Source organism: Apium graveolens, chromosome 3 (assembly GCF_009905375.1).
Source record: "Apium graveolens cultivar Ventura chromosome 3, ASM990537v1, whole genome shotgun sequence".
Lineage (NCBI taxonomy): Eukaryota > Viridiplantae > Streptophyta > Magnoliopsida > Apiales > Apiaceae > Apium > Apium graveolens.
The window spans coordinates 136,113,879-136,139,837 of record NC_133649.1 but is presented as its reverse complement, the minus strand read 5'-3'; the positions used below and the strand labels follow the sequence as shown (position 1 = coordinate 136,139,837).

Below are 25,959 nucleotides of genomic sequence, written 5' to 3'. Positions count from 1 at the left end.
TGATACTCTACTATCTTTGCATGTGCTTGATCTCGCACTTCATCGATTAAGTCTAGAGCCAACCTTTGTCCTTCCTCATTTTCCTCAGCATTGAAAGCCTGAATCCTTGGAGAGGAATGTGATATCTCCACTGGAACTACTGCTTCTGCCCCATACGCCAACATGAAGGGAGTTGCTCCTGTCGTGACTCTACAGGTAGTCCTATAGGCCCATAATATGGGAAGTATCTCATCCACCCAATTATTTCTTGATTTCTCGATCCTCTTCTTTAGTCCATCCAGGATTATTCAATTTGCTACTTCCGCTTGCCCATTGGCTTGTGGGTGAGCCACGGAGGTGAACCGTAACTCAATTTCATTTTCTTCACAATACTTCTTGAATTCCTCGTTGTTAAACTGCGTTCCATTGTCGGTGACTAGGACACGGGGAATTCCATATCGGCACATAATGTTTTCCCACAGGAATTGTGCAACCTGTTTAGTTATGATTTTGGCCAAGGGTTTGGCTTCAATCCACTTAGTGAAATAATCAATGGCTACAATCAGAAACTTCCTTTGTGTCGTGGCCATAGGGAAAGGCCCTAGAATATCCATCCCCCACATAGCAAAGGGAATAGGCGAGTTGATAGATGTCAGCATCTCGGGAGGTTGTCTAACAACAGGTGCATGCTTCTGACAGCGGTCACACTTCTTCACATATTCTTTGGCATCAGCCATCATTTCCGGCCAATAAAAGCCTAGACGAGTTATCTTATGAGCCAAGGCCCTGCCCCCCAAGTGTTGTCCATAAATACCTTCATGCACTTCTTCAAGAGCAAAGCGTGCCTCATCGGGCCTGAGACACCTCAAGTAGGGAACCATGAAAGATCTTTTGTAAAGAATCCCATCTATCAAAGAGTACCTTAGTGCTCGAACAGTTAACTTCCGTGCTTCAGTTGCATCACTTGGCAACCAATCAGTTTGAATGTGCGCCTTGATAGGATCAATCCATGACGTCCCCAGGCCTATGGGAGCCACAAGCTTAACATCTATGCTTCGTGTCTTCAAAACACGGAAGTACACACTTCCCGAACTTTCGTCTATCTCAGATGAAGCAAACTTTGATAGCGCATCTGCCTTAGCATTTTCTTCCCTTGGAATGTGTTCAACATGGTATTCATTAAATTGGGTCATCACAGCCCTTACTAGGCAGACATACTTAGCCATCGTATCATCCCTTGCCTAAAATTCTCCCTTTACCTGGGATATGATCAGCTTCGAGTCTCCCCGGACCTTTAAGTTTTTGACTCTAAGTGTCCAGCTAGACCAAGGCCAGCTATCAGGGCTTCATATTCTGCCTCATTGTTTGTGGTTGGGAAGTCTAGCTTCATAGCATACTCAATTAAGAACCCATCAGGGCTTTGCAAAACCAATCCTGCTCCACTGGAGTTTATTTTTGATGCTCCATCAAAATAGAGAACCCAATATTCTTTATCATCCTTCTCTTTGCCCCCATTATCGACTCCCTTGTCTTGAGGTATGGCATCTTCCTGCCCCCCGACTTCTTGGTTAGGTATGGTACATTCCACCACGAAGTCAGCTAGTGCCTGGGCTTTTATTGCCGTACGTGGCCTATACTTGAGATCGAACTCTCCCAGCTCTATTGCCCACTTAATCAATCTCCCATTTGCCTTGGGACTGTGAATGATATTTCTCAGGGGCTGATTTTTTAGCACCTCAATCTGGTGAGCCTGAAAATAAGGACGCAGCTTTCTCGAAGCCATTACCAAGGCTAAAGCGAATTTCTCAATAGTTGAATAATTCAACTCAGCACCATGCAAAATTTTGCTGACAAAGTATACGGGTTTCTGAACTTTCAGTTCCTCCTTAACCAACACCGCGCTCAAGACGCTCTCTGAAACAGCCAAGTACAAGAATAAAACTTCATTCAAAGATGGTTTGGCCAACAACGGGGCATGAGCCATATACTTCTTTAACTCTTCGAATGCCTTCTGGTTTTCCTCATTCCATACAAAGTCCTTGATGTTCTTTAGTGACTTGAAGAATGATAGGCACTTGTCTCCTGACTTGGAGATGAATCGTCCTAGCGTAGCAACCCTTCCGGTGAGTTTCTGAACATCCTTGACAGTTTTTGGTGGTTCCATGTCTAGGATCGCCTTTATTTTGCCGGGGTTAGCCTCAGTTCCTCTCTTTGAGACCATCAATCCCAAGAATTTCCCAGATCCTACTCCGAAAGCACACTTCGTAGGATTCAACATCATCTTGTGGTACCTCAGGACCTCAAAAGCTTCCCTCAAATGGGTTATATGATCAGTCTTTACTAGACTCTTGACTAACATGTCATCAACATAGACTTCCATAGTTTTTCCAATAAAGTCCTTAAAAAATTTATTCACCAACCTTTGATAGGTGGCTCCTGCATTCTTGAGACCAAACACCATAACAAGATAACAATAAACACCAAAGTCAGTGATGAATGATACCTTTGGAATGTCATCCTTATGCATTTTGATCTGGTTGTATCCGCTAAATCCATCCATGAAACTCAGCATCTCATGCCCAGCAGTGGCATCAATCAAAGTATCAATCTTTGGCAGCGGAAAATAGTCTTTAGGGAATGTATCATTCAGATCAGTAAAGTCTATACACATCCTCCACTTTCCATTAGCCTTCCTCACCATTACAGGGTTTGCTAACCACTCCGGAAATTGGATCTCCTCAATGAAACCAGCCTCTAAGAGCTTTTCTACTTCCTGTTTTATAGCCTCTTGTCTTTCCGGGGCAAAATTTCTTTTCTTTTGTTTCAATGTCTTCCGGCTTGAATCCACATTTAACCTGTGAGTAATCAATTCCGGGTCTATGCCTGGCATATCAGCTGCTGACCATGCAAACATATCACTATTTTCTTGCAAAAATTTCACCAACTTCCCTATAAGGGGCTCCTCTAATGTGGCTCCAATGAAAGTCATCCTCTCAGGATTCTCGGGGTCTAAAGGAACTAAAACCAAGTCTTCTGCTGGCTTTCCTCTCTTCTCGTCATTTTCTCGAACATCCATATCTTCAATAGGAAGAACCTGCCCCCCGACTCCATCTGCCCTCAAAGAGGCCACATAACAGCTTCTAACCATTTTTTGATCTCCTCTCTCTTCTCCAATCTCATTTCGGGTGGGAAACTTCATAACTGAATGGTAGGAAGAGGGGACTGCCTTAAAGGCATGTATCCCTGTTCTCCCCATGATAGCATTATAAGTTGAACTAGCCTTTACTACCACGAAATCCAACATATGCGTTGCTTGTCTTGGTTTCGTACCTATGGTGGTTGGCAGTTTGATTATCCCTTCCACAGGACATTCTACTCCAGCAAATCCATATATCGGCATGTCGGTTGGTGTCAACTGGGAATCGTTATACCCCATCCTTAGAAAGGCGTCGTGGAGCAATATATCCACAGAAGCACCATTATCCACAAGAACCCTCTTAACTGGGCTATTTCCTATTATTGGTATTATGACCAACGGGTCGTCATGAGGAAACTTTACGCCCTCTAGGTCAGAATCATCAAAAGCCAATGTTACTTCTGTCCTGGCCCTCTTCGGGGCTTCTCCAACAATATGCATAACCTCTCTAGTATATGCCTTTCTTGAATTTTTGGACAATCCAGCAGCAGTTGGACCTCCAAAGATCGTGTTTATCACAGGTCCTCGAGGGCGTCGCGGTCCTCCAAAAATGGCATTTATCACCGGCCCTCTAGGTTGGGGATTCCGCCCCTAATCGTCTTGGTCCCTCCTACGATCTTCAAAGTTCTTCCTTCCATTATTATTTCTGTCCCCTCCATCTCCAGTATACTTGTTCAATCTTCCTTTTCAAATTAAAAACTCAATTTCATCTTTCAATTGCCTACACTCATCGGTGTCATGGCCAACATCCTTGTGAAACCTGCAATACTTGCTCTTATCTAGCTTGGCGGGATCAGCCTTCAAGGGCTTAGGCCAGCGAATATCCCTATCTTTCTCAATCTCCATCAAAATCTGACTTCTAGGAGCATTCAGCTTAGCGTATTCAGTGAACTTTTGCCCAGGTCCTCCCTTCTTGGAGGTTGAATCAGGGTTTTGTTCGGTTCTAGGATATTTGTCCTTTGCAATATATTCTAAATCAGTTTTCCGCTTCTTGCCTCCAGTGGGCTCATTACTTACTACGGTCTTCCTCATACTTTCTTCAACCTTGATATACTTCCCTGCCCTCTCTTGGAGCTGCAACATACTTTCAGGGGGACGTTTGGCCAAGGACATCTTGAAAAACTCGTCCCTAGTTCCTTGTTGCAGTGCTATCATGGCTACCTTATCATCAAGGTCCGGGACTTTTAAAGCCTCCTTTGTGAAACGATTCAGGTAATCTCTCAAGGATTCCTTAGCTCCCTGCACAATACTCATAAGAGATGCTGAACTTTTCTCATGGACTCTCCCACTGATGAACTGCTTAATAAAAGCCTGACTTAACTCTCTGAACGATCCAATAGAGTTTGGGGGTAAGTGACTGTACCATCTTTGATCCATACCCGACAGGGTTTGAGGGAAGGCCCGACACTTAATAGCGTCATTCACGGGTTGCAGCAGCAGTGCATTAGAGAATGTCCTGACATGGTTAGCGGGGTCTCCAGTGCCATCATAGGCTTTAATAGTGGGCATCTTGAATTTCCTTGAGATATGGGCATTCATTATCTCTTCTGTGAAGGGTGGAGTTGGATCATCAGGATCTCCAAGGGGAAGAGATTGCTTGGATCAGTTCTTGGGACGACAGCCCTTCTTCGTACCGGACCGTCCAGGTCTATGATAGGAGGAGGATTTTTCCCCCTAGGAGGTATCTGGGGTCTGGTGGCCTGGTGAGCTTTCAAGTCACGCCTCAGCCTTTGGATCTCAGCCTCATGAGCCCTTATCATTTCCTGCACTTCCTGGGGATTCGCCCCTTGGGTGCTTCGAGGGTGTTGCCTTCCATCGGCCATCGGCTCCTTGCCAGGGCGTCTCCTTCTTGGGGCCACTTCATCATCCGAAGATTCGGAATCTCTCTCAGTGTAAGGACCAGAAAATTCCCGATCCTCGGGGATAGGAGCCAAACCACGTATATAAGGGGGCGATTGCCCCCGTGCTTCACTTCGCCCAGCATATCCACTTCCTCCAACCTCGGGGTAAAGGGGCATCCCATAAGAGGGGTTAGTAGTAACAACAGTTGAATATTCATACCCGACGGGTCGAGAATTCACAAGTATATGTACTTGTTGAACTTGAGGATTCGTACCTTGAATAGTCGGGGGAGTCGTCCCTTGTGGCTGAGGTTGAGTTGCCCCTATCTGGGCTTCCGCTTGAGTAGATGCATAAGTTGAGTGGGGAGGAATCTCCACGGTTTACGAAATCACCTGAGTTGTCCCTGATGGTGTTCCCTCCTCCAGAGTGCTAGTTGTTCTCAGTGTTCTCGCCATGGGTATTGTTCACTTCCCACAGACGGCGCCAAATGTTATGGATAAAAAACTAATATATATAATTGTTGTATTTAATACTAAGGAACGTGAGCTGCGAAGCTCGATTTGACCGCTCTTGTGTTTCGTGACTCAATCTGCCTTAACAAGATGCCTACGTACCTTGCTGATTGCCAAGGATCAAGTCAACAAATGTAGTTCTGATTTGTGGGGTGAGGCCCCTTATATAGATGTGTGAGTCCTTGAATTGGACTTGGTATAGGAGACTTTGTGGTCAAGCCTCTGAATTAGGATAGACTTAGGAGTCCTAGGAAGTAGGAAGCTGATTCCTTATCCCATGAGGTTCCTTGGAGGCCAATCTACAAGGATTTATATCCCCATTAGGACTTATATTAATAGATGTTTTTCTCCCTTATTTATTAATTACGAAATTAATAAATAATCAGGGTTTTTGGGCCTTCTTTGTTCTATTAGGCCTGATCTGGTCCATCAGGCCTGATCGACGTGTTAACCTTTCTGGTCTAAATGTCATACATCTTCTTATTGGGTCTTGCAGCCCAAACCGTAACATTTAATTATGTAATCAGGATTTATTTATCCCTATCAGCAATAACACCATTTTTAACAACGATACAATAATCATACAATTCATTGATTAACCACGCAATTCAATTCCATACACTAGTAATCACATACACATAGTGACAGAGTAATAACCCACTGACTGAACCCACACAAAATTTTTTTTAATTATTTATTCCACAATTACATAATTAAATAATAATAAAAATATACGGGTCGTTATACATTAAGACTTAAACAACCCTCTATTCGTCATCACCACACTCAAATTAACATCAATTTATCAGAAATAAATAGCTCAACCTAAGGGATCATGTTATATGCATGCACATGCAACTATATGAACTCACATAAAAACACAAACAAATATGTCCTATATGAACAATCATGCAAACATATGAATGAAACTGCAAATAAACTACAAATAAGCATGCAATATGAATATATATGGACACATACAAACTACTAATCCTTACATTATCACCCCCAAACTTAAAATTTTTAATATCTTTATTGAAGGTAATAATAAGGATACAAAGCATACCTAGTTAGCTGGAGGATCACCCTCTTCGGGTGGAGGATTAGGCGGTGGGTAAACAGAATCAGCTCCAAATACAGGCCAATCAAACTCGACACCAGTGGCCCGGAAAATAGTACCCAAAGCCTGTGTCAAATCTTCAGTAAAATGACTGTAAATGTCGTGCATGGCCTCCATATGCCTGGTCAATCACCTGTACTGCTCATTACCAACACCAGTCATATCAACCACCTGCTGTGCATGAGAAGAACCCTCTATAGGCACGGGAGGATCCGTCCGGCCACCCTCTACATCATCAAAAATATATCTCAACCCCTTATCATGGGGTGCACCTAAGAATGCATAACTCAAGTAATCTGGTAGTGGGTTGAGCTCAAGTGTGGGAGCTTCCTCAATAGATGGCTTTAGATTCTCCTGAGAATTCTTCAGCTCTGCTAATCCAAGAGACTCAAATGGCAAATCCAATCTCCTTTTCCATGGAGAAGCATTTAAATACTGCAGCTGCTCTTCCCCTTCTTTATCTTCACTCTCAGATTCCCCTGTTAAGGCTCGCTCTAAGGCATCAGTCCTTAGCATTTGATCAATCTCCTAAGTCACTATAGAGTCGACCAACTCTAATTTTAAGCATTCCTCTTTATATGTGGGTAACTTTATTGCCTTGAACACATTGAAAGTGACCTTCTGATCTTGAATCTTCATAGTAAGATCTCCTTTTTGCACATCGGTCATAGTTCGGCCTGTAGCCAAGAATGGTCTTCCCAAGATGATGGGAATTTTCTTATCCTCCTCAAAGTCTAGAATGACGAAATTAGCAGGGAACATGAGCTTATCCACCTTAACCAATAAATCCTCCACTACTCCTCGCAGATAAGTGATGGAACGGTCATCCAGTTGTAAAGACATGTTTACAGGTTTTAGATCAGGTAGTCCAACTTTCTTGAAAATGGACAAGGGCATCAGATTGATGCTAGCTCCCAAGTCACACAAATATTTTTCGAACGAAATATTGCCAATGGTGCAAGGTATCGTGAAGCTTCCTGGATATTTAAGCTTAGGAGGTAGTTTCTGTTGCAGCACAGCACTGAACTCTTTCCTTAGAGCAACGGTTTCCAACTTCTCAAGTTTTAGATTTCGAGATTGAATACCCTTCATGAACTTAGGCATCTGTTCTAGAGTTTCAGCAAAAGGTATGTTAATGTGCAACTTCTTGAAAATCTCCAGAAACTTAGCAAATTGCTTATCGAACTTCTGCTTCTGAAGTCTTTTAGGATATGGTGGAGGTGGGTAGACCTGTTTATCTCCTGTATTACCCTAAGGAGGATTGCTTTCAACAGCTTTCTTCTTCGGTTCCACCTCGGCATCCTTCTGCACCACTTTTTCAGCTACAATATCATTTTCTGGAATTGGCAAAGGTGTAGATGCACCTGCATTTTGAACAGATTTTTCAGAATCTTCGTCTTGCTGAATTTGGGGGCTCGTGACATTTCCAGACCTCAATGTGATTGCCTTCCACTGCTCCTTGACTTCCCTCTTGCCTGGATTAGCTTATGTATCACTAGGAAGAGTTCATGGTTGACGGTTCAACAAAGAATTGGCAATTTGCCTTTGATTCTCCAGAGTCTTGATAGAGACCGTTTGGCTTTTGCACATAAGCCTCAACTCCTCCAATTCAGATTTTTCATTAGTAGATTGACCTGCACTTCCATGCGGTTGTTGTTAAAGTTGGAGTTATTTTCTTGGTGCATACTATTGTTGAAAACCAGGAGGGTTGAAATGCTTGGCTCCAAACTGCTGATAAGGTTGTTGTACCGCATTCTGGTTGTTGCTCCAGCTGAAGTTAGGATGGTTTCGGTTGTTAGGATGATAAGTGGCGGGAACTGATTGTTGCGACCTCTGAAACTTGCTCACGAACTGAGCTGATTCACTAGATATAGCACATTGCTCCGTCTCATGCGCACCTGCACAAATCTCACAAACACTTGTGATCTTATTAACTCCATAATTAGCCAAAAAATCCATTTTCATCATTAACACCTTTAGCAGAGCAGTTATAGCTATAGTTGTATCCACCTCCAGAATTCCTGCTACCTTTCCTTGAGGTAGTCTCTGAGCTGGGTTCCGATATTCATTAACAGCCATCAATTCAATTAGCTCATAAGCTTCATCATAGCTCTTAGCCCATAAGGCTCCACCTGATATTGTATCAAGCATGGGTCTGGACTGTGCTCCCAAACCATTATAAAAGCAATTGATGATCATCCAATCAGGCATGCCATAATGAGGACACTTCCTAAGCATCTCCTTGTAGCGCTCCCAAGCCTCACACAAAGATTCTCCTGATACTTGTGCAAATTGAGTAAGAGCATTCCTGATTGCAGCTATCTTTGTCATAGGGAATAATTTAGTAAGAAACTTCTGAGCAAGATCCTCCCAAGTAGTGACAGAACCTGTTGGTAGATAATGCAACCAGCACTTAGCTTTATCCCTCATAGAGAATGGGAAAAGCCTCAGCTTCACAGCATCTTTAGAAACATTGTTGAACTTGAAAGTGTCACAGATCTCAATGAAGTCCCTAATATGCATGTTAGGATCTTCTGTTGGAGCACCCCCAAACTGAATAGAGTTCTGGACCATCTGGATCGTGCTAGGCTTGATCTCGAAGGTATTAGCTGCGATGGTTGGCCTGACAATGCTCGATTGAATGTCCATGAACTTTGGTTGAGAATACTCTTTCAACGCTTTTGTTGCTCCTTCTAAATCTCCCATTGTAATGATTACTTCTTCTTCTTCAACTTTATCAACTTCTTCAAGAACTTCTTCTTCCACTTCTTCAATAGTTTCATTAAGAGATTGAGAATGTGTTCGCATACACGCTCTCTCGAGTACCTGAAACAAAAACAAGCAAACCGTTAAAGTAAAAGAATCTGAGTCAGTGAGCTTTAACGACTACTGATGTCAAGCATATAAACTAAAAATTAACACCGAGTCCCCGGAAGCGGCGCCGAAAACTTGTTCACTGTAATTCAAATGCAAAAATACACACAAGCGTACGCGATCACAAGTAGTATAAGATATAATTCAAGTTCGTTCCCATAGGGACTGGTTTAGGTTAATTTTAGATTATGCACCTATGCAACAATGCATGGTTTTCGTTCAATGCTAAGACAAATAACAAATTGAGTTTTGATTTAACTAAGAGATTATACTAAATAGCATTAAATAAGAGAATTAAGATTGAATTACTTAAATGAGAATAAACATGGGATTCTAACTTCATTAAATACTTCATTCCAAGTTATGTTCTTTAACCCTAGCATGTGATGGTGATGAAAACTAATCTGATAACACGAAATTAGTATGCGCTAACTTTCGTTATACGTATACCCTACTATCAAACATCCATAATTAAGATAGAAGTTGAATATACACCAATTATGCTTAGTCCATATATGTCTATAAAGATTTAAAACATAATGGTTTAAGGGGAAGTTATATATCATGATTACATAGGGTGAATAAGATGGTTAAATTACCCACGAATTATGCATGTCAATTCATACATAAACCTATGCTAGCATGGAAAGTTCTAAACCTCTATATTCACTCTCGCTTCAATAGAGATTAAAAAACAACCTTAGATATTAGCTACACATCAAAGACGAATAAGCACAACCAAACTAGGAAATCATAAATTACCACACATAAAGGATTATAAAATAATTAACTATTGAAATCCACAAATAAATCCGTTAAAAACCCATGACAATGATTAGATTATGATCGAACTCATCATCACGATGGGTTCCAATGAAAACATGATAATAAACAATAAAAGAGTACTAGGGTTTAAAGACAAATCGAAAATAAGCATCCAAAGTATCAACTATATTGAAGAATATAAAAGTCTTCTTCTCCGTAACCGTCTTGTGCTCTCTAGGTCTTCGTATTGCTCTCCCTTGGCTCCCTTGTTATTAAAAATGACTTTTTATTGGTTTATATAGGCTCCGGATGGACCTGGACTCTTCAAATCTTCAATTTCTACTAAAATTAGGATTCGGGGGATAAAGGGTCACACGGGCGCGCGGATTTAGGCACGGGCGCGCAGTTTTTGGCAGTAACAGGGCGCGCGGGTATTCTAGATTTTTTCTGCTATTCTTCTTTTGGCCATAACTTGCGCTCTATTCATCGGAATTTGACAATTCAACTGCCCACACGAGGATAACGAGATTCTCTACAAATTGAGAATGACCTAGACTTCAAAATCTGATCTCTTACCAGCATAAAATCCTTGTAAAACCCTTTCCTCCTATGACTGATGCCCTGCAATGCAATTACACAAAAACACATCAAACATACCAGATACTTGAGTCCAAAATACAAATTTAAGCCTTAAATGAAGTGTTCCAAGTAGATATAAAATCCACTTATCAAGTATACTTCACATATTTAAAATAATTTTTGAGAAATTTGGAAAGCGACTCCTCTATTTATAAGCCTACCCGTCGAAACATAATCGACGTCCAATTCCCAACAATCTCAATTTATGCCACAATACGACTTTTACAATAAATAACTATTTACATTCTGAAAATAATTATATGAATCATTGTATTTGTTTTATATATATTTAGGACTCTGACAAAAATCATCACCGTCCAACGTCGACTCGCTGAGGCTCATCATCTACGGTTGTAAAATTTTGCGAGTACCCGATTAAATTTCGGGTTTCCAACGCAAAAATTCCACCAATTATTTTTAAAAATCATTTCCCGCACGAAAATACATTTTATATCATGAATATTACTCGAATAAATTTCCTGCAGAAAAAAATTAATAAAATAATATTAGAAAGCAAACCCCAGCCACACTCGCTACACGCGCAGAAACGGAAAAGGGAACAGGACAGCCAACAACTACAACAACCGGAAATAAGGAATCAACGGTGACCAAAAACACCGGCCAATACACACATACACATGATACACACACAAAATGCACACACACACCACAGTATCACACACACACACGAACACATATATACACACACAATATATATAACCAAACGGAAGCCACCAAGCCTCACCAGAATCGGGCGGCGGCTAATCACCAGAAAAAGAAACAGGCGACGGGAACCGAAGAGAAACAGGGGAGGGAAGAATGAACAGAGCACCGGGATGAAAACGGGAAAGAAAAGAAAGAAATAAGACGAGAGAGAGAGATTTCGAGGAGAGAGATAGATTGAGATGAGAGAGAGCGAGAGATTGAATAGAGAGACGAAGAGAGAGTGATGTTTTCTTTCTGATAAACGCAGCAATCGCCCCGTATCTAAAGAAGTATAAAAACAAAACATGTGTCCTGGTTTCGGTTCTCATGATTTTTGATTCGTTTTCTCCAATTAAACGAATCAAGCTGCGAGTAAAAATAACTCAAAAAATTCTTGAAACACTTTTAAAATTCTCGAAATATTCAACTACTAATAAAATAAAGTTTTCATAATTTTTAAAACATTTTTGAATCGTGCAATATACCCGCATTTAATGATTTAGCGAGCAAACGTGCGGATGAATTTAACTCCAAAAATTTCCAAAATAATTTTAAAATTCTCGAAATATTCCAAACTTAATAAAATATGAGTTTCGTAATTTTTGAAGCAACCTAGAATTAAATACTGATTTTACAAATAAATGTAATCAGAAAATCATTTAAAGATACATAATTAAAAATGAAATATTGATTTCTAAATTTTATAAAATCTCAAAAATAATTATTGAAATTATAAAACTATAAAAACAATTTTAGAGACAATCCAAATATTTATGAAAATAAATTTGCAATAAAATCACTTTTAAAAGTGAAAACAAAATAATATGGCTTAATAATTTAATTATACAAATATTCCCTGTAAACGAATAACCACATATAATTAATAACAAAACATCACACGGATTACAAGACTAATACACATATTTTATTTATTTAAATATTCCACAATTACACTTTTAAATAATACAAAAATATACGAGTCGTTATAGTATGTCTACGTAGTTTGATGTTAAGGACCTGAACAAAACTCTAGGGATACCTATGGAAAAATAGGTTACAACTCCTAACTATCAAAAGATTGGAGACTTCATGGACTTCATTCATAATGCATACAAAGTTGACCTAGCAAGGCTAAACAAGAAGCATCGAAGAAGAGAATGGTCCTTTGTTTTTGACATTGTCACAAGGGCCTTCACCTGCAGGAAGACTGATTTTGACAACGTTTCCAGTTTAGTTCAAAAACTGGTCTTCTTAGTGGCTTATGTCAAACATATTGATGTTGGAAGCCTCATATTGAGTGAGATGAGCACCAGGCTAAAAATGCCCTTGGAAAGCAGAGGTAAGGAAATCTTTTTCCCCAAGTTTATAAAGTCTGCCTTAAATCATAAGATGCATGTCATCCGTTTAACTAAAGGAATTAATGTCAGTTTAATAGGCATTTCTAAGTCAGTGTCTAAAATTCTATTTAGACGACTAAACAAGAAAAATCAAGTATAGGGAAGTCTTAATATCACTAACTTTATGTTAGAGAAGTTTAGGACTTATCTCTATCATATGCATGGCATGAGGAATATTCTTATGCTAGTACATCTATGGTTCCTGGCCTACTGAAGTACCAAAATAGAACAACCCACAGTCCCACAGTGGCCTACCACATCTGAAACCACTTCTTCTAAACCTACAGATGTTAGTAAGCCAACTGATTCATTTTCTCAAAAGGGTGAAGTTAGTAAAAAGAAGAGAAAGCACACAAAACTGAGTGTAATCAATGAGAGTGGAGAGCAACCAAGTGAGAATGTGAGTCACATGGTCAAAAAACTAATAAAGAAGAAAATAAAGTTGACCACTCAATTGGCCACTTCTGTATCTTCTCAAAAAATGCAGGTTTAAATAAGGGATCAAAACAGACTCTAGTGGCATCTTCTCAACAAGGTGTCACTATTGAACAACACATTCTCCCAAATAAACCTTGTATAGAGTCTGCACTCCTTCTTGAACACTCTCAAGAAGGTGAAAGAAGTCACAATAATGGCACACACATTAAGGGCACATCAATTGAAACTCCCTCTTCTGCTTAGGGGGAGTTGTCAGCACTCAATGATAAACTCACCTCCCTTATATCTAAAATTTCTTCTTCATATAATGAAGAGCTTGAATCCACTTCTCAAGCTCTGCCAAAATCAAGTGACACAGTTCTTAAAACTGTGATCACCACTCGGTAACAACAGATGATGAGAGGCTACATGTTGAGGTAGACCTTGATGACACCATCACAAACACAAGGGTTTAATTAGTTTTTACAAAAGATCATGTGCATGTAACTACACATTCATGAGTACTCTTGAGGGGGAGCTACTCAAATCCTCTCCGATTCAATTGGAGGTTCCTCTATAAGGGACAACTCCCCTAAAAACCCTAGCTATATTTTCTTGACAGTTGAGTCTGGGAGTCCAAATGCCAATGATCCAATAACTAGGGAGGCAAGACATCAAGCACCTTCAAGTGCCAGTTCTTTGCAGGAAGAACAAGGTTTTGAGGCCATGGTATATGAAAATAACGTAGCTAACTCCCCTCCAATTCAAATGGAGGTTCACTCTCAAGATGAACAACAAACTGTCACAACTACAATTCACACTGTGAGTCCAACTGTGACTTTAGTCACATGTGTTCTCCCACCTGAAACACCACTTAATCAAACACTAACCTACCCTCCACCTTCATACAGCCACCTTCACATATCCTAGCCAACTGGCTTCAAGATACCCAAGCTCAACTAACTTCAGTAAATGATATGCGTGTGGATCAAATTAAAGGCCTTGCCAATATAGCTCAATAGTTACTGACATCAGACATGACAAATCAAGATTACCAAGTGATTCTACTATCTTACAAGGAAGAGGTTGAATATCAACAAGCAAAGATAATAGATGAAGCTCAACAGAATGGAAATATTGATGCCTTGTTATCCAAGACTTTCAGTGTTGACATGGAGGATGCCTTGTCCAGGTTTAGGGAAGAGTATGTCAATATCTTAGGTAACGATGACAAGGTATTTACTCCTCAGGAAGTGTATGATGTTATCCCAGAGGTCTACAAGGGACAACTCAAAGCTTTTAATTATATTGGAAAAGCATTAGAAAAGAATCCGGAAGGTCATCAAGAGAGCATAAGAAAGATTGTGAGCAAGAAGATTGATGAGCTCCTAGCAACTCAGATAGAAATAAAGCAAAAGTTCAATTAATTTTCAGATAAACTGGCCACTCTCAATCTCTCAAATGTAAAAACCAGCATCAAGCAGCTAAGAGAGTCCTTTCTAGCCTTGCACAACATTATGCAAACTCAAATATATTAGAATAATGATACCATGGTCAAGCTAGATCAACTTCACAAGGCTAGGTATGAACCTTCTGCTCTAATGGCTGAAGAAGTAAGAAGAGTGGTGCAAGATAGCTTTGGTGGTGGAGTCTCATTTTGTTCAACTTCTACATCGTCAACTCCCCAAATCCAAAATCTCCAAACTCAGACCAGTGAACTTCAAACATCCAACGCAACTCTAGTCTCTCAAGTTAATCTTCTTACTGCTCAAGTTTAAAGTCAACAGAATGACATAAAGACCCTGATAAACTCTTAGAATTACTTTCAAATGCAGACTAATGTGTCACTAGAAGCTATCATGGGGGCTTTGAAGATTCCACCTCAGGAAATAATGCAAAATGTTAGGACTCAAATCTCTAGACACCTAGCTCATCCTGCTAACAAGCCTAAAGGGGAGATGGAGAGAGAGCCTAAGCTAAAAGCTGCAAACCAAGAAGAGGTTGGTATGGAAGAGAGTCTCAAGATGACAGCTCAAGGACCTTTCTTAGACAAAGAGTTTGGTGAACTTCTAGAGTTCCCGAGGGTTTCAATGTACCAGAATCACCACACATTTAAGAAAGCTATGGACATTAATATAAATTTCCTGAGGGTGTGTCTAATCGTCAATGAAATGATAAAAGAGAAGAGGATTGTGGTCAACATCAAGGACTTTGGGGTTGACAGGTGTATGCAGGTCTCCTTAACATTTCTAAAATCTAGGAGAGCCTCATAATTGGACATCTTCATCAATAAAGGCTAGGTGATGATTCCAAAAGACACTCCCTTGCTAAAAGAACTCAAATTAGGACAAAAAGGAGCCTTTCCTGAAGCCTATCTTCATCCTGGTAATGGAGTGTCTTACATATGCCTAACCACCAAAAATGCAAGCACTTCCTCATTCCAAAGCACTGTGTGAAGGAAAATAAGAGACTGATGATGACCTTGGAGATAAAGTTGAAGCTCAAAAGAAACAAATTTATGGAGGATGTTAAGATGATTAAGATTCTGAGATTACTGAGTGCATGCTTCTTAAGACTGCTATCAATAATCAAGATAAGAACAAGAATGATGATGAGCAAAAGAAAGATGAACATAAATCTTTTAGCTCAAATCCTGGTCACTCTAGAAAAAGTAGAGGGAGTAGTAAGAATGTCAAGAAAGGGAGTGATAAGAGTGATGAAAAGAAAGGGAGGAATAAAGATTGAGAGAAGAAGGGGAGTGACAAAGATGGGAATGACACCAAGGAGATACATATAAACCAAAAATCTCAAACTCAGAAAATCCTAAACCAAATCCTTATCCAATAAAAAACTCTAACCATTCAAACCTTTAAGCTTAAACACTTTTACAAACTCACAACCAATAATATTCTACTCAAAACACCTATCATAGCCAATCAAACCAAATTGAAGAGACTATCCAAACCTCCATCAATCATGCCACAGTCAAAATACACTTCAAGTATGTTGGATGAAAACCAAGGAAAAATAAAGTTGAAATGGGAGCATTGTGAGCCTGCTTTAATCAGAGATAATTTTCTACCAATCTCAGAAGAAATCTCAGAAGATGACTATAATAATCAATAAGTTAAACTCATATGTAGAGTTACCGTGGATACTCTGGGAGAGGTGAGAATCTATTTTAAGAATTGCTCTTTTAACATATTTAAGAAAGAAATAATGGAGAACTTCTCAACAGTGGCGCTTGAAAGGGTGATAAGTTTAATGACCGAGAATGAGAAATTCACAAGAATGGGGAAGATTAACCAAGCTGAAATATTGGTAAAAAAAATTGAAAGAAGGGAATATGGGAAGGTGGAGATGGAAGAGAGAGTTATTAGGAAGGCTGAGGAGCTACACAGATTGGAAAGAAGATCAAATAAACTTAAGGCTAGAGGATTAAGCAGGATTTCTGAAAATGTTTTATTCCTGAACATCATAACACACAGATTGTCATGGTACAGAGTTGAGCATCTTGGCAGTTACTCACTAGAAGAATGGTTGAAGCTTGTGAAAGCACTGAGAGGAACTGAGATCATTGAAGAACTTGAGTACCTTGTCAGGCTAAAGGACTTGATTAGACCTCAGTCGGGATATGAAAACTTCAGTTATTTCTGTAAACTCAGTTTTCTTTGTAACAATTAGATGATATTTTTGTATAAAATAAAGTACTTTATATAACTGTATATTTTTCATTTTTAGCTTGGGATTAGTCTTGTTATCATGCATGAATTTATGACAAGTGATCTTCTCATAAAATTAGGGGAGATTGGTGTGCAAGACATGCCTTAATATAACAAGACTAAGAGTCATATTGACAATCCTAAGATTAAGTTGACTTGTAATTCTTATGTAATATGTAATGGTATTCTTTGAGTCTGTAAGAATATTGAAGAAGACTAGACTGGAATATTTTTCAGTAAATAACCAACAAGCTAGGAATAAATCTCTGGAAGAAGATCAAGCCTGATCATGTCTCAAAATGAAGATATATATAGCTTGGTGAAGAATAATGTTATAGATTGAAAAATGTTCTAGGTCAAATATCGAGAAGTCACATATAAGAAATGTCGAGAAGTATATTGATAACTGCTCAAGTTTATCGAGAAGTCAATTTGACCTGTAGAGAAGTCATTTATCTTGGAGAGAAATCATCTCACTTATAGAGAAGTAACTTTGTTTATAAAGAAGTCAAGTAAATATAGAGAAGTAGAAATATCGACAAGTCAAAAGACATGTAGAGGAGTGGAGATATCGATAAGTCAAAACGTATGTAGAGATATGGAGATGTCGATAAGTCAAAATGCATGTAGAGATATGAAGATGTCGACAAGTCAAATATATGTAGGGAAGTAGAGATATCGACAAGCCAAAATACATGTAGAGAATTGGAGATATGGACAAGTATTTTTTTACTTAGAAGATCTGATAACAGTTTCAACTACAGAATGCATCCATCATGAAGATTTCATATTACCATGTTAGATATATTTGAGATGTCATGTCTAATATGATTCATGTTTAGTTTTTAGATCTTAACAAATAGGACATATCAGGACTTACTGGAAGTCAGAACTTAATATCAGAACTTAAGGTCATATCAGAACTTAAGTGCGGGAAGACTTTCATTTAAGGAAGGAAGCTGATTTACAGTAGAAGATCGAGACTAAAATAAAATAAGATATGCATGGAAAGAGTTAGAAGACTAGAAGACTTGTAGAAGATATCTGATTGATATATTTTAGGAGACAGAATTGTGTTCCATATCAATTAGAAGTTATCTTGTAACTGTGTACTATGTAAACATAGACTTAGGGTTTACACTATATGTGTTACCATTATCGAGAAGATTATACATTGTAACATAGCAGCTCTTAGTGATATTTGTTCATCACTGAGAGAGAACAATAGTTTTTATTGTAACAGAGTTTATTCAATATACTTGATCTTTGTTACATACTTGTGTTAAATCGATTTGATTGTATAAACACTGTATTCAACCCCCTTCTACACTATTTTGTGACCTAACAAGTGGTATCAGAGCTTATTTGTTAACACACATAAAGTAAAGATCCAAACAATCATGTCTGAAGAAGCACAAACTCCAACCAAGCCCACCAAATCTGAAGAAACTCAAAAGACTTAAACCCACAGTCGATATGAGACTATTAGGGTTCCCATACTGAGACCTTCTGAGTATCCCATATGGAAAGTGAAGATGGCTATGTTTCTGGAAGCTACACATCCTGAATACCTTGACAGAATTAATGAAGGACCACATAAGCCTACCAAGCTCTCTGCTGTAGTTGCTGATCAACTAGTAAAGACCATACCAAAGGAGAAAGGTGAGTACATAGCTGAAGACATCTCATCTATTGCCAAGGATGCAAGGGTAAGGCATTTGATGCATAGTGCCATTGATAATGTCATGTCAAACAGGGTAATTAATTGCAAAACAAAGGAGATATGGGATGCTTTGGAGACAAGATGTCAGGGAACTGATGCAATCAAGAAGAATATGAGACAATACTCACTCAAGAGTATGAGCACTTTGACTCAAAAGCTGATGAGTCATTAACTGACTTATATGACAGGTTTGTCAAACTCTTGAATGATCTATCACTAGTGGACAAGGAATATGATCTTGAAGATTCAAATCTAAAATTCCTTTTAGCTCTTCCTGAAAATTGGGATTTGAAGTCTACTACCATAAGAGACAACTATGACCTTAATGAAACTACTCTTGATGAAATTTATGGTATGCTCAAGACTTATGAACTTGAGATGGATCAAAGGAGCAAGAGGCATGGAAGGAAGTCAAGGACAGTTGCTCTTAAAGATGAGGAGGAATCTCCTAAAGTTGTTGCCTCAAAAAGGGGCAAAGGAAAGGCTCTCATCATAAAGTCTGATTCAGAGTCATCATATTCTGATGATGATGATTCAGAAACTGAAAGTTTACCTGAAATAGATGTTGATGAAGAGATGATGAAATTGTGTGCCCTTATGGTAAAGGGTATCACAAAGATAGCCTACAGGAAATTCAGATAAGGAAAGAAGTTTTCCAGGAAAAGTGGAAGTTCTGATAAGAAAGGTTTCAGAAAGTCTGAAGGCAAAGGAGGAAAGTTTGACAGAGGAGACAACTCAAATGTCAAATGCTACAACAGTGGTGAAAGAGGCCACATATCTCCTGACTGTAAGAAAGGAAAAAGTGACAAAGGGAAGGCACTTGTCACAAAGAAGAAAAGCTGGACAGACACTTCAGATTCTGAATATGAGGTGAACTATGCCCTGATGGCAAATGCTGACAGCAGCCCTGAAACTGCTAAATCAAAGGTACCTCAAACAACTTATCCCTTTCATACTAATGATATTACTGAGTTGAGATTATATCTTAAAACCATGTTCATTAGTTATAGAGATCATACTTTAACATGTGAAAGATTAACATTTGAAAATCTTGCTTATAAAAAGAGAAATGATTATTTAGAAAAGGAGTTAGTTTTTCTTTATCAAACTAAGAAAGAAAAAGATGATGCTTTATATGTTAGAAATGAAGTGTTAAAATTGAATGAATCTCTAAAAGCTGACTTAGAAAAGGAAAGAGAGATTATCGAGACTTGGACCAACTCTGGCAGAACAACTCAGAATTTATTAAGTAGTGGAAACTGGAAAGAGGGCTTAGGTTATGGAGATGATAAAAGTGAAAAAGGAACTGAACAAATTGAGCCAATTGTTGTTAAACAGACTGCTAAGCCAAAGGTAAATCCTATTAAGTTTATAGCAAAAACTGTAAAGTCTGATTCTGAAAAGATGAAAGAGTCTGTGACAGAAGTTAAGGAAAAGTCAACTTCTGACAAATTGAAACAAGATAAACCAGCTGAAGTTAACATAGGCTTAATGATAAAGAAGCAGCTTAAGCATAAGCTGGAAGAGATTAGGAATGTCAACAAGGTAAAGGAAGCTAGGAAAAATAGGAATGGAAAGGAAGATGTGAATAAAAGAAATAATTATATGCCTATTCCTAATGCTCCTAGAAAGAAATGTTATAACTATGGAAACTCTAACCATCTTGCTTCTTTTCACAGGAAAAATAAAGTTATAAACTCTTTACCTCCTAGATCAGGAGTTAAGAGTCAGTCTGTTAGGTTTAAGCCACAAAATCCTTGTTTTCATTGTGGTAGTTTATGGCATTCCATTTATACTTGTAAGGAATATCATAGTTTGTACTATGATTATTATCAAATAAAACCTTCTTTGAAGAAAGTTACTTTAATTCCTTCTAGTGTAAAATCTGATGCAAAGTCTGATATAAACTCTGATGAATAGCAAGTTAGCATAAACTCTGAAATTAAATCCGCTGCAAATGCTAACAAACTTAAAAAGACCAAAGGATCCAAGCAAGTCTGGGTCCTTAAAACTAACCAATAGTGGTCTTTGTGATTGCAGGGCAACAGGAAAAATATCCTAGTGTTGGACAGTGGATGTTCAGGACATATGACTGGAAATAAAGCCCTACTATCAGACTTTGTGGAGAAAGCTGGCCCAGGAGTTTCTCATGGAGATGGCAACATAAGAAAAACTCTGGGATATGGCAATATCAATCTTGGGAATGTCATCATTGAAGCAGTAGCTCTTTTCTGAGGACTTAAACACAATCTGCTAAGTGTGAGTCAAATCTGTGACAGAGGTTATCATATGGATTTCTTTGAAGAACACTGTGAAGTTGTAAGTAATTCTACAAGCAAAGTGGTTCTGAAAGGTTACAGGCATGGTAACATTTATGAAGCCAGACTTTCAACAAGTTCTGATGGTTCTGCAATCTGTCTGTTGAGTAGAGCATCAATTGAAGAAAGCTGGAATTGGCACAAAAGACTCTCTCATTTAAACTTCAACAACATAAATGAACTAGTAAAGAAAGATCTTGTGAGAGGACTGCCAAAATCAGTATTTGCTCCTGATGGCCTTTGTGATTCATGTCAAAAGGCAAAACAAAGAAAATCTTCTTTCAATAGCAAAACTGAATCTTCAATTCTTGAGCTTTATCACCTACTGCATGTTGATCTATTTGGTCCACTCAATGTCATGTCCATTGCAAAGAAGAAATATGATATGGTTATAGTGGATGAGTTCACAAGGTACACTTGGGTGTATTTCTTGCACAAGAAGAATGAAACTACATCTACTATAACTGATCATTTCAGACAGCTGGATAACTTGGTCAAAGATTCTATTAAAATTATAAGAAGTGATAATGGAACTGAGTTCAAGAATTCAATCATGGAAGAGTTCTGCAAAGAGCATGGAATCAACAAGAATTTTCTTGATGAAGCAAAGCTGCAGAACTATGTTTGATGAAGCAAAGCTGCCAACCTACTTTTGGGCTGAAGCTGTGCAGACTACTTGTTTTACATAGAATGTTACACTCATAAACAAGCATGGAAAAACACCATATAAGATGGTGAAAAAAAAGAAGCCAAATCTGAAATACTTTCATGTATTTGGTTGCAAGTGTTTTGTTCTTAAGACTCATCCTGAACCGCTGTCAAAATTTGATCTAAAAGCTGATGAAGAAATTTTTGTTGGATATCCACTTTCCGCAAAAGCCTTCAGAGTCTACAATTTAAGAACAAGGGTTGTCATGGAATCTATCATTGTATCTTTTGATGATAAGAAGATTATTGGACTTGAAGATTTCAATGATCATGATCAGCTGAGATTTGAAAATGAAGATTTAAACTTTGATACTGTAAATTCTGATGACTTAAACTCTGATCCTGTAAGTTCTGACGGGTTAAGTTCTGATGTCATTGAAACTGTGGTAACAACTCTAAAGGAAAATGCACCTATCCAGGGGGAGCAAGCTGAAGATCCTACCACAAATCAAGACTCTCAAGAAGCATCAGAACCTGTTACTGGCTCTTCAAGTTCTGATTCATCAAGTTCTGATTCATCAAGTTCTGATGAGCCAAGTTCTGATAATTCTGAAAACTCTGATTCTTCAAATCCTGAAGGAGCCAACTCAAATTCCGAAGTTTCAGAGTGCATAACTACAGGGGGAGCATCAGAAAATGCTGATGGAGATAGCATGGATCATGGGGGAGGATCCAGTTCTAGAAATCAACTTCCATCTACAAGGAAGTGGATCAAATCACATACACCTGACTTAATAATTGGAGATCCTGAAGCAGGTATCAGAACTAGAACTGCAACATCAAATGCATGTCTCTATCATTTTTTTCTATCTCAGACTGAACCAAAGAAAGTGGAAGAAGCTCTTCAACATGCTGATTGGGTACAAGCAATGCAGGAAGAGTTAAATGAATTTGAAAGAAATAAAGTCCGGACCCTAGTGCCAAGGCCAAAAAACAGATCCATTGTTGGCACAAAATGGGTGTTCAGAAATAAAACTGACAGTGAATGCATAATTACAAGGAACAAAGCAAGGCTGGTTACTAAAGGTTACTCTCAACAGGAGGGTATTGATTATGATGAAATATTTGCACCAGTTGCTAGATTGGAAGCCATAAGAATCTTTTTGGCTTATGCTGCTCATAAAAAGTTTAAAGTCTTTCAAATGGATGTGAAAAGTGTTTTTCTCAATGGAGAATTGAAAGAAGAGGTATATGTTGAACAACCTCTAGGATTTGATGATCCAAAATTTACAAATCATGTCTACAGATTAGACAAAGCACTTTATGGCCTTAAGCAAGCTCCAAGAGCATGGTATGAGACTTTAGCTCATTTCCTTCTAGAAAGTGGATTTCACATAGGTATAATTGATAAAACTCTGTTCTACCTCAACCATGGAAAGGACTTACTTTTGGTACAGATATATGTTGATTATATCATATTTGGTTCTACAAATGCCAAGCTCTGTGAAAGATTTGCAAAGCTAATGCAGTCAAGATATCAAATAAGTATGATGGGAGAACTTAGCTATTTTCTGGGACTTCAAGTCAAGCAAAATGAAGAAGGTACTTTTATCTGTCAATCTAAGTACACCAAAAATTTACTGAAGAAATTTGGAATGCAAGACTGTTCAACTGCATCCACTCTCATGGCCACTGCAACCAAGTTAGATAAAGATACTGGTTCATCAGTAGATATTACTAATTACAGAGGTATGATTGGCTCATTACTCTATTTAACTGCTAGTAGACCTGATATCATGTATGCTACCTGTCTTTGTGTAAGATTTCAGGCTGATCCAAGAGAACCTCATTTAAGAGCTGTGAAAAGAATTTTCAAATACCTCAAGGGTACAGCTGATCTAGGATTGTGGTATCCTAGAGAATCAGATTTTAAGCTAATAGGTTACTCAGATGCAGATTTTGCAGGATGCAAAATAGACAGGAAAAACACTAGTGGAAGCTGCCAATTTCTTGGAGGCAGATTAGTTTCTTGGTTTAGCAAGAAACAGAAATCAATTTCCACATCAACTGCAGAAGCAGAATATATTGCTGCAGGAAGCTGTTGTGCACAGATTCTTTGGATGATGAATCAGTTACTGGATTATGGGTTAGAATTTTTTAAAATACCTATCTACTGTGATAATCAAAGTGCTATTGCTATGACATGTAATCCAGTTCAACACTCAATGACAAAGCACATCAGTATTAGGTACCATTTCATAAGGGAACATGTGATGGAAGGTACAGTGGAATTGCATTTTGTTCCAACAGATCAACAACTAGCAGATATCTTCACAAAACCACTATGTGAATCTACTTTTACAAGACTGGTAAATGAACTTGGAATGGTTTCAGGTTCTTTCTCTAAATCTGCTTAGTTTTTGTTCTCATACATTAGACTTTATGATCAGTATTTACAGATTGTCTTATCTTCATGTAATATGTGCTTAAACTGTTAATATATTAAATACTGATTGTTATCTGATGTGATTCTATAAACTCTGATAGTGATTTGAATGTTCTGTGACTATTCAATCCAATAAGGATTACTGTGCTAGATGCTGACCTAGTAGACTTTAACATACTAGAAATCCCATGTTTGAATTAGTTGTTTATGTGGAAATTCATTAACACAAGCAAATTCTGATTTTGAGCTTAGTCAAATTTACTTTGTGTATCTTATTACTAAGTCACAAACTAGATTCTTGCTTCTTATCTGTCAAATTATGATGTCAGTAAATCTTAAGGATGAACTAAATGCTGATAAGCCTCACTTATCTGAAGAAAAGAAAAGAAAAGAAAAGAAAAGTCAGGTACTCATTTCAGATCAAGAGTAAATATGTGGAAGGGAAGACCCAAGTGCATTGCTGGTATTAAGTAATATGCATTAGAAAAGCAAATAAATTTTCTTGGTGACTTTTCACATTCTCTGATTACTGGAGAAATACTCTGATAATAGCATAAATTCTAATAGCAGTTGTGACTCACTTATACTGAGAAGCCACTGTAAAAAGGAATTTCAAAAGATGCATAAAATGAGCATAAACAGTTGAGGTGGACTTTTGCATAAATTCATTCTATAGTAGACTTCATTATTAATGACAATTTTTAAGCATTTTTCTTAGTTATGCCTTATTTCTAAGATGTACTGAAGTTTATCAGACTTTAATCTTTATCTGATATTTTGCTAATGCACACACTATCACTCCATATAAATGATGAAAATTACTGTGGTGATCAAGTTGTTTCAGATAAACAGTTAAGTGTCATATGCATAAATTCTGAGGACAAGTTCTGATAGAAGTTCTGATGATTAAACTCTGAAGAAACAAGTCAGTATTTGTATGAAGAATCACAGAAACTGACATTCACTTTCTGAGTACAGAAGCCATGTTCTGATGACTGTTAAAATCTGATAATAGTCAAGTTCTGATATTAAATCCTGATGGACACTCTGATGCTTACATGGCATTATTTATTTACTTGACTTATTTGTGATAAATACTGTAATGGTCATATTTAATCAGAATATAATTAGGTGAGATAAAAATAGCCATAATTATTTGGGTTAGTGGTAAACGTGTTTGTCTTGAAAAACTGCATGTGCACAGTAATTATTACTTATTTCCCGTGCCCACTAACTCCTGCTTTAACTATTGACTGTTCACATATTTCCAGGTGTAAACTGTCTGCCATACTTCATGTGGGTTGTATAAATAAGAAAGTTAAAAGATTTTACAATCTTTTACTTACTTCTCTCATTCTCTTATCTCTCTTATTACTTCTCACCCACTAATATTCTCTGAAGCTCTTTTTCATGCAGGCATTTTATCAAACACCTTGCAAACACTCTTTTTCTCACTTGATTTTTAATAGAAATGGCACCAAAAGATTTGATTTTCAATGGAGCTAAGTTTGTTCCTAACAATTACTTAGCTATTCTGAGCAAGGATGAAGCCCCAACAGATCTTCATTTTATCCAGGATTTCCTTGCTCTCAGTGAGATAGGCTATGCTTTGACTCAACCTGAAGCTATCTCAAGGACTCAAGTGAAGGAGTTCTG

At 38.1% G+C, this 25,959-nt stretch overlaps 1 non-coding gene across 1 annotated transcript; it reads left to right on the top strand.

The window, feature by feature from the left end:
• Nucleotides 1–8,858: 8,858 nt before the first annotated feature.
• Nucleotides 8,859–8,965, top strand: LOC141715342 (small nucleolar RNA R71). Its single transcript, XR_012572108.1, has one exon. It is a non-coding gene; the product is annotated as a small nucleolar RNA R71 (small nucleolar RNA).
• The last annotated feature ends 16,994 nt before the right edge of the window (nucleotides 8,966–25,959 follow it).